The 12,507-nt window shown below is 39.2% G+C and overlaps 1 protein-coding gene across 8 annotated transcripts in view; it reads right to left on the reverse strand.

The window, feature by feature from the left end:
• Positions 1–9,842: 9,842 nt before the first annotated feature.
• The window catches only part of RIMKLB (ribosomal modification protein rimK like family member B), a 45,944-nt gene continuing 43,279 nt past the window's right edge, over positions 9,843–12,507 (reverse strand). For all 8 annotated transcript variants that reach the window (XM_065941769.1, XM_065941748.1, XM_065941734.1 and 5 more), the window contains one exon: positions 9,843–10,703. The gene's annotated coding sequence lies outside the window, so the exon portion shown is untranslated. The remainder of the gene's footprint in view (positions 10,704–12,507) is intronic.

The following is a 12,507-nucleotide window of genomic DNA, read 5'->3' on the forward strand; positions in this document are numbered from 1 at the left end:
ATTGATCTTTTCTTATTACATCTTTTTTTGGTCTCTAGTAAGGATTTTTGTCTTCAGGACTGCATTGTCTGATATCAGCATAGCTACTTTAGCTCTCTTTTGGTTACTGTTTCATAGCATAGCCTTTTCTGTTCCGTTACTTCCAATCTACTTGCACCTTTGAATAAAAAATGACAACATATAATTGGATCACATTTTTCATTTTATACATCCATATGCCAATTTCAGCTTTTTGATAATTTAATCTACTTTCATTGAATGTATTAAAGGATCAGTTAGAATTTATGTCTGCCAGTTTGCCATTTGTTTACTATGTCTTCTTGTTCCTCAGTTCCCTCCATTACTGCATTCTTTTTTGGTTTAGCTTTCTAGTGGCCACTTAAATGTCCTTGTTCTTTTACTATGTAATTTTATATTTTTGGCCACAGGATCTTACTTCCCCAACCAGGGATGGAACCCAGGCCCTTGGCAGTGAAAGCTGAGATTTCTAACTCCTGGACCACCAGGGAATTCTCTACATATTTTTAAATTGTGTGTTTTGGGGTTGCTCTGTGGATAATCATTAACATCTTAATTGGTTGCAATCTGACTTGGATTAATACAAATTCCATTTCAATAGTTTATAGAAACTTTACTCTTACATAGCTCCACTCCCTCCTACCTTTGTCCTGCATATTGCCACCCTGCTTATTTAACTTCTATGCAGAGTATATCATGCGAAATGCCAGGCTGGACAAAGCACAAGCTGGAATCAAGATTGCTGGGAAAGATATCAATAACCTCAGATATGCAGATGACACCACCCTTATGGCAGAAAGGGAAGAGGAACTAAAAAGCCTCTTGATGAAAGTGAAAGAGGAGAGTGAAAAAGTTGGCTTAAAGCTCAACATTCAGAAAACTAAGATCATGGCATCTGGTCCCATCACTTTATGGCAAATAGATGGGGAAACAGTGAAAACAGTGGCAGACTATTTTTTTGGGCTCCAAAATCACTGCAGATGGTGAATGCAGCCATAAAATTAAAAGACCACTGAAATGTTGTGAAGTGATTGGCCTCCAACTAATAAAATAATATTTAAAAAAAAAAAAATTAAAAGACGCTTGCTCCTTGGAAGAAAAGTTATGACCAACATAGATAGCATATTAAAAAGCAGAGACATTACTTTGCCAACAAAGGTCTGTCTAGTTGAAGCTACAGTTTTTCCAGTAGTCACGTATGGATGTGAGTTGGACTATAAAGAAAGCTGTGTTGAAGAAATGATGCTTTTGAACTGTGGTGTTGGAGAAGACTCTTGAGAGTCCCTTGGACTGCAAGGAGATCCAACCAGTCTATCCTAAAAGAAATCAGTCCTGAATATTCGTTGGAAGGACTGATGCTGAAGCTGAAACTCCAATACCTTGGCCACCTGATGGGAAGAACTGACTCATTTGAAAAGACCCTGATGCTGGGAAAGACTGAAGGCAGGAGAAGGGGACGACAGAGGATGAGATGGTTGGATGGCATCATTGACTCGACGGACATGAGTTTGAGTAAGTTCCAGGAGTTGATGATGGACAGGGAAGCCTGGCGTGCTGCAGTCCATAGAGTCAGAGTCGGACACAACTGAGCAACTGAACTCCTACCTTTAAGCTCAAATGACCTGTCCTCGAGTTTGTTGATTCTTATCTCTGCTCAAATCTCCTTTAGGGCTTGCTTCATTTCAGCTATTATATTTTCCAAGGGCAGAGTTGCCCTTTGGCTCTTTCTATTTTATTTTTTGGCCAGGTCACAGGGCATGCCGGATCCTAATTTCCTGATGAGAATCTAACCTGTGCCCCCTGCAGTGGAAGCTCAGGGTCCCAACCACTGGACCACCAGCGAGGTAACCTGGCTCCTTTTATAATATGTATTTATTTATTGATATTCTCTATTTGATGAGATACTGTTCTCAAACCTTAGTTCTTTAGACAAAGTTTTCATTTAGTTCTTGGAACATATTTCAAATAGCTAATTTAATGTGTCTTAATATTTTCTTTGAAACTGGAATGTATCAAATATTATAATGTAGCAACTCTGGCAATCAGATTCTCCCCTCTTCCCAGTTCTCTGTTGTTGTTGGTTCCCTGACCAGCAACTGAACCCACGACCACAGCAGTGAAAGTGCCCAGTCCTAACCAGAGGACCACCAGGGAAGTCCCTTTTTCTTGTCTTTTTTTCTTCTTCAGATCTTCCTTGAACACGTGTACAGCCTGACTCATGCATATGGCCTCCTAGATTCCAGGATATAGAGAAGCTTTCAAAGCCCCTGTGGTTAATTCACTCTTCAGCTTGTCCTTTTAAGCTTTTTGGTTAATCTATTGTTTGCCCCAGCCTAAGTTTGCCTTTTTAAAAACATTATTTATTTTACATAGCAGCCAGGTCTTAGCTCCAGCATGCTCAGATCCCCTGCATTGGGAGCATGGTGTCTTAGCCACTGGACCACGAGGAAAATACCTGCTTTTTTTCTTTTTTAATATATTTTAATTTCACTGCAGTACAGTTAATTTTCAGTGTTGTGTTAGTTTCAGGGGTACAGCAAAGTGATTCAGTTATATATATACACACATATTCATGTTTTGAAGAGATTCTTTTCTCATATAGGTTATCACAGAATACTGAGTAGAGTTCCCTGTGCTATAGAGTAGGTCCTGCTGGTAAGGCTTATTGGTGAGCTTTGTTAAGTGTGGTCGAATGGCTTTTAAACCATGGCAATTTTTTCCCCACTGCTGAGGCAATACACTTCCGAGTTCCCTACTTTGGGTCCCATGACATATTTGAGTTTTCCATTCTGGTTGGCAGGAATAACAAACTGTTCAAGTCCTTTTGTGAACCTGGGAGACTGTTCCTACTAATAATTTTAGGTGCTTCTTTTGTTGCCCTTGTAGGGACTTCTCTGGCCATCCAGTGGTTAAGACTTAGCATTTCCAATGCAAGGGGCTGGGTTTGATTCCTGGTCAGGGAACTAAGATTCCACATGCCACATAGCCAAAAAACAAACAAACAAACCTAAAAATATGTGAGATCATATTACTTCTCTGCTCAAAACTGTTCAACGCTTCTCAGTTTCTCACAACATAAGACAATGTCTCTACCTTTTCTTAAGGCCTGTTAATCTAGCCATTAATTACCTTTTTCCTACCATTTCTCTGTGCTCCGTCCACACTGGCCTCATTGCTGTTCCTCAAACATTCCAGGCACACTTCCAGCTTAATAACATTTACCGTTTACTATCTGTTTCCCCTACTGTAATATAAAGCAAATGACGATGAGGATTTCTTTCATTTTTTTTTGCTGATTTAAAATAGTGTGTGGCACATAGTAGATCCTGTAAATATTTGTGGAATGAGACTCTAAACCTAATCACAGAGCATTCAGGGTATTAGGAAGGTTACAGAACAGACACTCAGCCACAAGAGACAAAACAGAGATCTGGTTATTGAAAATGGAGTACAGTATCAGAGTCTTGCCAGTAAAAAAGATTCTTTGATGCCAAGTGTTATTGTTGGACCAGAGATATTTAATGTGCTTTTACTAGAGATCAGAGTTTAACCTAGAGATTGGGCTAAGTGACGCAAACTGTGGGAAGCAGGATCTGATATTAAGCTCAGCCTAAAATGCCTCAAAAACATGACTTCAAAGTGTAAAAATGTCTAATAGAACTTCAGGAGAAGCTCAGATGTGTACTTGGAAAATATTCCTACTAGAAATTTTGAAGACTTGCTATATAATACCATCAGGCTCCTTTAAAAACCGAATTCATCAGGATTTTTAATGCCAATGAAGATGTGAAAGGAGGCCTTAGAAACTAACGATAGAACTGTAAACTTTTCAATTAAAAAAAATGTGCTAAATTACACGAAATGTAAAATTTACCCTTTTAACCACTTTAAAGTGTCCAGTTCAGTGGCAGTAAGTACATTTACATTGCTATGCAACCATCACCACTATCCATCTCCAGACAGTTTCAATACCACCCTTCTTTAAAAAAAAAAAAAAAATCAGTTTTCTCATTTATTTATTGGCCACGCCATTGAGGCATGTGGAATCTTAGTTCCCTGACCAGGGATTCAACCCGTGACCCCTCCAGTGGAAGCTCGGAGTCTTAACCACTGAACCACCAGGGAAGTCCCAATACCACCATTCTTAAAAGGGGAAAAAAAAAAAGTGCAACAATAAATTTTTTCTAAAAGTATTTATCTACCTATATCATTGTTGGCTTAAAAAGAAACTTCCTTCAGTATCCGGAAGGGATTAGCTATATAAGTAAAGGCACGAGAAAGTGTAAATGAAGTCCAGAGGCCCATCTAATTCCATGTGTTCTGTGTTTGAAGTAGAAAAGCTTACAGCTCTGTTTAAGTAGAAAAACGTGTGCTAGACTCAACCTCCTTTCATAACACCAGATCTCATTTTTCTTTCAACTATACTTTACTAGGAAGGCTGCTTGGCAGGTCCTCCATTCTTTTACTCTGTGATAGCTGCCAATCCCAGTTCTCCTGACCTAGACAAAGGTAGAGCTCTACACGGAGGGCCACCTCGTGTGAAGCCAGCAGCAGTCTGTGTGGGCTGAGGTCTCTGTCTGCAGGAGACAGGGGAGCATGTAGTACCCATAGAAGCGCTAAAACGTGATTTCTGCTTTTCAGGGTAGTAATTACCTTGGTGTTCCGATTTAAGCCAGAGTTATAAAAGGGACAGAACATTTACTGCCTGTCATCCTTTGAGTGGACCCAAATTGGCAAGTTCAATTTCTTAAAACACATCCCAGCTGCATGGAGAAGCTCATTTCTCTCTTGATCTCCAGACTTGACCTCTATAAGTTCTCTCTCTTCCATCTCCCCACCCCCGCATCATCTTGTCCTAATGCTTCAATCTTTCTCATAAATTTGTCTCTACTGCTTCTTTTTTCAGACCTAGTCTTTGTACACATACAGTAGATTTTATTTTTCCTTTCTGGCCACACCACAAGGCATGCACAATTTCCCTATTCAGAAGTCAAACCCATGCCCCCTGCAGTGGAAGTTTGGAGTCTTAACCACTGGACAACCAGGGAAGTCCTTATTAGGTTTCTTCTGCTACATAACTCACTATCACAAGTTTAGGTATTTAAAACAACTCACATTTATCATCTCACAGTTAATGGGTAGGGAGTCTGGGCACAAGTCGGCTCATGGTGTCAGCAGACTGCCATCTCTTCTGAGTCTCAGGCTCCCCTTCCAAGTCCAAGATCTTGGTAGAACTCAGTTCCTTGTGGTTGTAGGCCTGAAGGCGTTGACTCTCAGACACTCCCTGTTCCTCATCCTCTCTTCCCTCCATGTGGCAGTTTGTTGCAAGGCCAACAAAAGTGTCTCTGCTCCTTCAAATCCAATTTCTCCTTTCTGTTCTCTAGAGCTTCGTTGAAGCAGCCCACCTGATTAGGCTGAGCCCACCAAGGATCATCTCCCATTTGATTAATTTAAAGCCAACTGATTAGAGTCTTATAGTTACAAAGTCCCCGGACCGTTGTCATACAACATAACCTAATCACACAATGGTATGCCACCATATACACAGGTCCCATTTAAAGAAAGGGAAATATAGACTTCCCTGGTGGCCCAGTGGTTAAGAATCTGCCTACCAATGCAGGGGACATGAGTTTGATCCTGGGTCTAGGAACTAAAATTCCACTTGCCACAGGGCAACTAAGCCCACACACCACAACTGCTAAGCCTGCACACCACAACTACTAAGCGCGCACGCAACAAAAAGATTCTGCGTGCTGCAACTATGACTCGACACAGCCAAAAATAAATGAATGAATAAATACATGTTAAGAAAAAAATAGGGACTTCCCTTGTGGTCCAGGGGCTAAGACTCTGTGTTCCCATTGCAGGGGGTCTTGGTTTGATCCCTGATTAGGTAATTAGATCCTGCATGCTGCAACTCAAGAGTTCAAATTCCGAAATGAAGACCTGGTAACAAAGACTTTAGCCAAATAAATAAATAATATGTTTCTAAAAATGAAAGGGAAATAGAGTTTGCTCCCCTCATGGCTCAGACAGTAAAGAAGCTGCCTGCAATGCAGGAGACCCAGGTTTGATCCCTGGGTTGGGAAGATCCTCTGGAGAAGGGAATGGTAACTCACTCCAGTATTCTTGCCTGGAAAATTCCATGGACGGAGGAGCCTGGTGGGCTATAGTCCATGGCGTCGCAAATAGTCAGACATGACTGAGCGACTAACACACACATACATACCAGCGGATGGGAATCTTGGGGGCTTAATGGAAGAAATAGCTTTCTTCTCATTTCCTGAGTATCCAGAGCTATTCCAATTCATTTCCATTTTCCAAATCATCATAAAATAAACCAAAATGCTTCAAATTCCCACTATGAGAACAGTGACTAAGAGTACTTTTAAATACTTAGGCTTTGCTACTGTGTGACCATTGGAAGATCACTTAAATCTTCTAAATCTGTCTTAACCTTTCAAATATTATATCACCAGTAAAACAAGAAAATAATCTCTATGTTACTATTCTCCATTGTCATTCCATTCATTGGCTCTTTTTAGAGAAGAAAACCACCCTCTTTCTCTTTTATTCTTGTGGAAAACTCATTTTATTATGTATTGTTGCTGCTGCTGCTAAGTCACTTCAGTCGTGTCCAACTCTGTGCGACCCCAGAGACGGCAGCCCACCAGGCTCCCCTGTCCCTGGGATTCTCCAGGAAAGAACTCTGGAGTGGGTTGCCATTTCCTTCTCCAATGCATGAAAGTGAAAAGTGAAAGTGAAGTTGCTTAGTCGTGTCCGACTCTTAGCAACCCCACGGACTACAGCCTACCAGGCTCCTCCATCCATGGGATTTTCCAGGCAAGAGTACTGGAGTGGGTTGCCATTGACTTCTCTGCTATTATGTATTAGGAGGGAACCATTGTAATGGATTTGAAGCGCTATCTCATTGCAGTTTTTTTTGCACTTCCCAAATGATTAGTGATGTCGGCATCTTTCCATATGCTTATTGGCCACTTGTCCATGTTCTTTGGAGAAATGTCCATTCAAGTCCTTTGTTCACTTTCTGAATTAATTTTTGTTGTTGCTGTTGTTTTAGAAACCCTCGATTCTAGATACTAATCCTTTATCAGATATAGGCTTGCAAATATTTTCTCCCATTTCTACTATTGATTCAATGTCTTTCTTCTTTCCATCTTCCAGCTGAATTTTGGGATAGTGGAAGACAGAGATTATCACTTATAGTTCAGGGAAAAAGGGAGAAATTCTAACTGAGCTATTTAGTACTAAGTTCTAAATGCTATTAGGTTTACTTTTAAATCTAAGAAAAACTTATCATTGATCATTTTTGCAGATGGAAAAATTGGTGCAAAGATAAAATCTCCACAATAACAGAACTAGCATGTGGCAAAGCTAAATTTTAGACTGTCTTGACTTTGATAGTATTTGTCAAATGATTAGGCAAGGGTTATAGAGACTATTGGACAAATAATAGGCTTGACTGGTCTTACTTCACTTCATTGCAAATTCCTTAAACTTAGATATCTGTATAAATCTACTCTAGGTATAATGTATCTGTGTTATCCAAAGTCAGGACTGGCCCAGTGAAAACCAGCTCCACTATATTTCAAGCTGTTTGGCAGAGATGACTTACATAAAGTGGTCTGGAATTGTGCTAATCCATCTGTTTACACATAAATTGAATTTATAAAAAGCTTATTACTTGTGCTAGCAAATATATATTAATGCTCCTGACTACTGTTGGCATATGTTTTCACTCAAATTGGTTTTCCTATAGATGGGAGTACATACTTAAAGAGATAATAAAAATTGTTTTGGAAATATTTGACTGGCAGCTTTGTTTTTTTTGCTTTTAGTATGATAAAAATACCCTAATTACGCCAAATATGGATTTTGAAAATATTCCGAGTGTGTGGTTAAATACTCAAGTTGATTTTATTGAATTGGTACAAATGACTTCACTATCCCTATTGGCACCTTAGTCCCTGGTTATTAACTAGATCTGGCAATTCTTTAATCCTACCACATTCCTATTATGGGCCAGTGATCCTCTATAAGATCTAGTGTCACTCAGGCAATCCAATAACCTGGCTTGTGGACTTGAGCCATTACTTTTTAAAAAACTCATGTTTTCCCCCATCCTGTGATAATCAATTTTCTTTGAACATAACCATGGAAAGCCCCAGCTAGTTTTCCAGGGTTCAGTTCAGTTGCTCTGTCATGTCCAACACTTTGTGACCCCATGGACTGCAGCATGCCAGGCCTCCCATCCATCACCAACTCAAACTCATGTCCATTGAGTCGGTGATGCCATCCAACCATCTCATCCTCTGTCGTCCCCTTCTCCTCCCACCTTCAATCTTTCCCAGCATCAGTGTCTTTTCAAATGAGTCAGTTTTTCCCATCAGGTGGCCAAAGTATTGGAGTTTCAGCTTCAGCATCAGTCCTTCCAATGAATATTCAGGACTGAGTTCCTTTAGGATGGACTGGTTGGATCTCCTTGCAGTCCAAGGGACTCTCAAGAGTCTTTTCCAACACCACAGTTCAAAAGCATTCTTCGGTGCTCAGCTTTCTTTATAGTCCAACTCTCACATCCATACATGACTACTGGAAAAACCATAGCCTTGACTAGATAGACTTTTGTTGGCAAAGTAATGTCTCTGCTTTTTAATATGCTGTCTAGGTTGGTTATAGCTTTTCTTCCAAGGAGGAGGTGTCTTTTAATTTCATGGCTGCAGACACCATCTGCAGTGATTTTGGAGCCCAAAAAAATAGTCTGCCACTGTTTCCACATCTATTTGCCATGAAGTGGTGGGACCAGATGCCATGATCTTAGTTTTCTGAATGTTGAGTTTTAAGCCAACTTTTTCACTCTCCTCTTTCACTTTCATCAAGAGGCTCTTTAGTTCTTCTTCCCTTTCTGCCATAAGGGTGGTGTCATCTGCATATCCGAGGTTATTGATATCTTTCCTGGAAATCTTCAATCCAGCTTGTGCTTCATTTTTTACCATTAGGACACATATTCCTCCCTGAAAATACTAGCTCTTCTAGCAAGGTTGAATTTGTATTCAAATTCTTTTCAATTGGTTATCCTAAGAAAAATCTATCAAGGTTTTTCTTCCTTCAGTCCCCTTCCCTGTATCATTAGTAGAATTCTTTGGTTGCATGTAACAAAGACAGTAAAAAAAAAAAAAGAAAAAACAAACTTTTTTTTTGCTGTGCCAGGTCCCAGCTGCAGCATGTAGGCTTTGTTTTAGTTGGGGCAGGCAGACTCTCACTTGTAGCATGTAGGATCTAATTCCCTGACCAGGGATGGAACCTAGGCCCTCTGTGTTAGGGCTGCGGCATCTTAGCCACTGGATGACCAGGCAAATCGCGAGAAAAGAACATTTTTGTTATGAGCTAGTGCGGGAAAAAATGAGATAAAAGGGTTTTGTGTCTTAATTTATCTGCGCTGCAATGGGTCTTCATTGCGGTATGCAGGCTCCGTAATTACGGCACTCGGGCCTAGTCTTGGCATGTGGGATCTTAAGTTTCCTGACCAGGGATCAAACCCAGGTCCCCTGCACTGGGAGTCTTATCCATTGGATCACCAGAGAAGTCCCAAGTTTGTTTTGTTTTTTTTAATATGAAATTATTTAGCCAATGAAATATGGAAATATGGAATAATCCTGTCTGTATTGAGAAATCTCTCTCACACACATATGCGCACAGTGATCCAACCAAAAGGTCATGTGAAAGGAGCTTAAATAATAAAACTGAAAGGAAATCAAGAAAAATTCAGATTCAGCAGATCTAGAATAAGATTTCAATAACCAAAATTTACAGAATTCAAGGACAGTATTTATTAAATACTCAACTATATGCTAAGAATTATACATGTATTATAGTTTAGCTAATACTTAAACATTAATCTAGTAAAGCAGGTACAATTATTCCCATTTTTCCTCTTACAAACACTCCTTTATGGCTTGCAGGTGACTTATCAAAGACCATGTAAACAGTAAGTAATGAAATCAGAATTTGTATCAGATACAAAGGCCATTCTTTACTGAAAGTATGACAGCTGCCTCTGTATATACACGTATGTTATCAGATCCCCTACTAATAAACTACATCAGACATGGTCTCCAGTCACAAGATTAAAACGTAGTAAGCAGTGCTATGACAGGTGTGTGCCAGAGCCTTGTCAGAGTGACAGGGAAAAGGCTGCACTTCTTCAGAGATAAAACATGGCAACAATTATTCAGCATGGACAGATATACTGAGATGAAAGGGGTAGGAGAAATTCCACATAATACATGTTTTAGTGTCTATCTTTGTGCCAAAAGGAATAATCATATCAGAATATATTATACAGAGATCAGTCTGTCAAGAACCAAGGAGTTTCAGCTTGCAAAAAGTGAAGAAAAGAAACAAGGAATGACCCATGTGGAACAAGCCTAGAAATACGGACTCAAGTGAATTCACACAAAATGTAGTGGGCAGGGATAACTGACAGAAGAATGAATCACACCCCATGCTGTTTCATTCCCACTTCTGGTGTTTTTATTTTATAAAGAAAGCACATTGAATTAAACACTGGAGACCTACGGCTGCCTTGTTTTGTGTTACTTCTATCCTCCACTGAAAAAGCATTCAGTCAAGATCGATCTTCATCCATTCTGTGAGACCAAAAGAACCTAGAGGGGAAAAACACATACAACTCACTCAAACCACAGATTTAAACAGTGCCTATAAATAGGATGAGAAAAAAGAAAAAGAAGATACGAAAAGTAGCTAATGTAACAATAAAAAATAGTAAATTGTCTAGACTGCTGCCAAAAACCATAATCATCTTTTTGTAATCACCACACTTTACCTTGGTGATCTCAACAGACAAAAGGTTTAAGGCATATCATCCTTACTTCTCAAATTTACTTGACTCTTCTTCAGGAGAAACTATTATTATTTCCTGGAATTTTCTCTCTAGAATCAATAGTTCATTTATAGGTCCATTATTTTATCTGTTTTTTTCAAGATGTTGCCAACACCGCAGCCAAAATTTTGTTTTTATCCCTGGAGTTTTATCCCTGGAGTGACTTATTTCAGTTAGACATCAAGTAAGCATATTTTTCTAGTGACTGATTTAAACTGTACTATAGAGATAGGGGTTTCCCTGGTGGCTCAGAAGGTAAAGCGTCTGCCTGCAATTCGGGAGAACTGGGTTCAGTCCCTGGGCTGGGAAGATCCCCTGGAGAAGGAAATGGCAACACACTCCAGTACTCTTGCCTGGAAAACTCCATGGACAAATCAGCCTAATAGGCTACAGTCCATGAGACTGTGAAGAGTCGGACATGGCTAAGTGACTTCACTTTATAGAGATATGTGCAATCTTACAAAAATCAACCTAAATTTAGACACTGAATTTTATATTAATTAAAAAATACAATTATACAAAAAATGTGTCAGTAATATTACTCCCTAACAATCCTATCATATAGACAACAGTGTTTTATTTTAGTTAGCACCAAGGGGAGAAAAAATATCACAGAAAGTTACTGTAACAAAATGCTTGAACAAACAAAATTAAACTTAAAAAGTTCTTCCTCTAGTGCTCCAGACTGCATTTTCAGTAAGTTATTCAATGAGCATTAAATTTTGGCTCTGATTAAGATCCAAGTTGTTCATTTTCTTTCAGCTCTAAAGCACTGACATCTCCTTATACTAACCAAAATGTGACAGAACTCTTTTTAAAAATTTAGAAATTTTAATCTTATTAACTGAAGCCATGTATTCTTACGTTCCATTCTAATATATGTAAAGTTGTGTTTAGCATTAATCAATTTTTAAGAGGTGAATTTTTATACCATTTTTAAAAAAAAGAAAATTCACCATGTATTTAAATGATGATATCAGTTATTTTGGCTTCATGTTACTGTAAATCCTTTATTCCAAATATACACAATCAACCTACTTAACAATCTACTCCCATTGCTAGCCTAGAAATCTGTCAGAAAAAGAAATTTAGAATATAATGTTCTATCTTTGTTGCAGGCTGTTTTGCTTCCCAGAATAGAAACAAACATAGGCCAGAGGGGAGATGAAGTAAAATCCACAGGGACTGAGTGAGAAAGAGAAGCACGGAGAGACAGAGGTAAGAGAAATACCAAGGCAGGAAAGTGGAAGCACAACCAGAGAAAGAGAGGGAAGGCAGAGCCAAATACGCAAGAGAGAAGGCGGATGTGCAGAAGGGACTGATGGGCAGACAGTAAGGAAATGGGACTATAAAGGAAAGAGATAGCAAGAAGATCATTTTCGGCCCCAAACTTTGTCAAATTACATACTTCCGTAGTAATCCCCCTAATGTTCCCCCTAAAAATGGGAGGCTATATTTACTGATATAGCATAAATTTTTACCATCATTAAAGTCCCCATATGGAATATGTTAGTAACTTGACGGCGGCAAATCTTTTCACAATGAGTATCAAATCACCACATTGTACA

This window comes from Muntiacus reevesi, chromosome 1 (assembly GCF_963930625.1).
Source record: "Muntiacus reevesi chromosome 1, mMunRee1.1, whole genome shotgun sequence".
Taxonomy (NCBI): domain Eukaryota; kingdom Metazoa; phylum Chordata; class Mammalia; order Artiodactyla; family Cervidae; genus Muntiacus; species Muntiacus reevesi.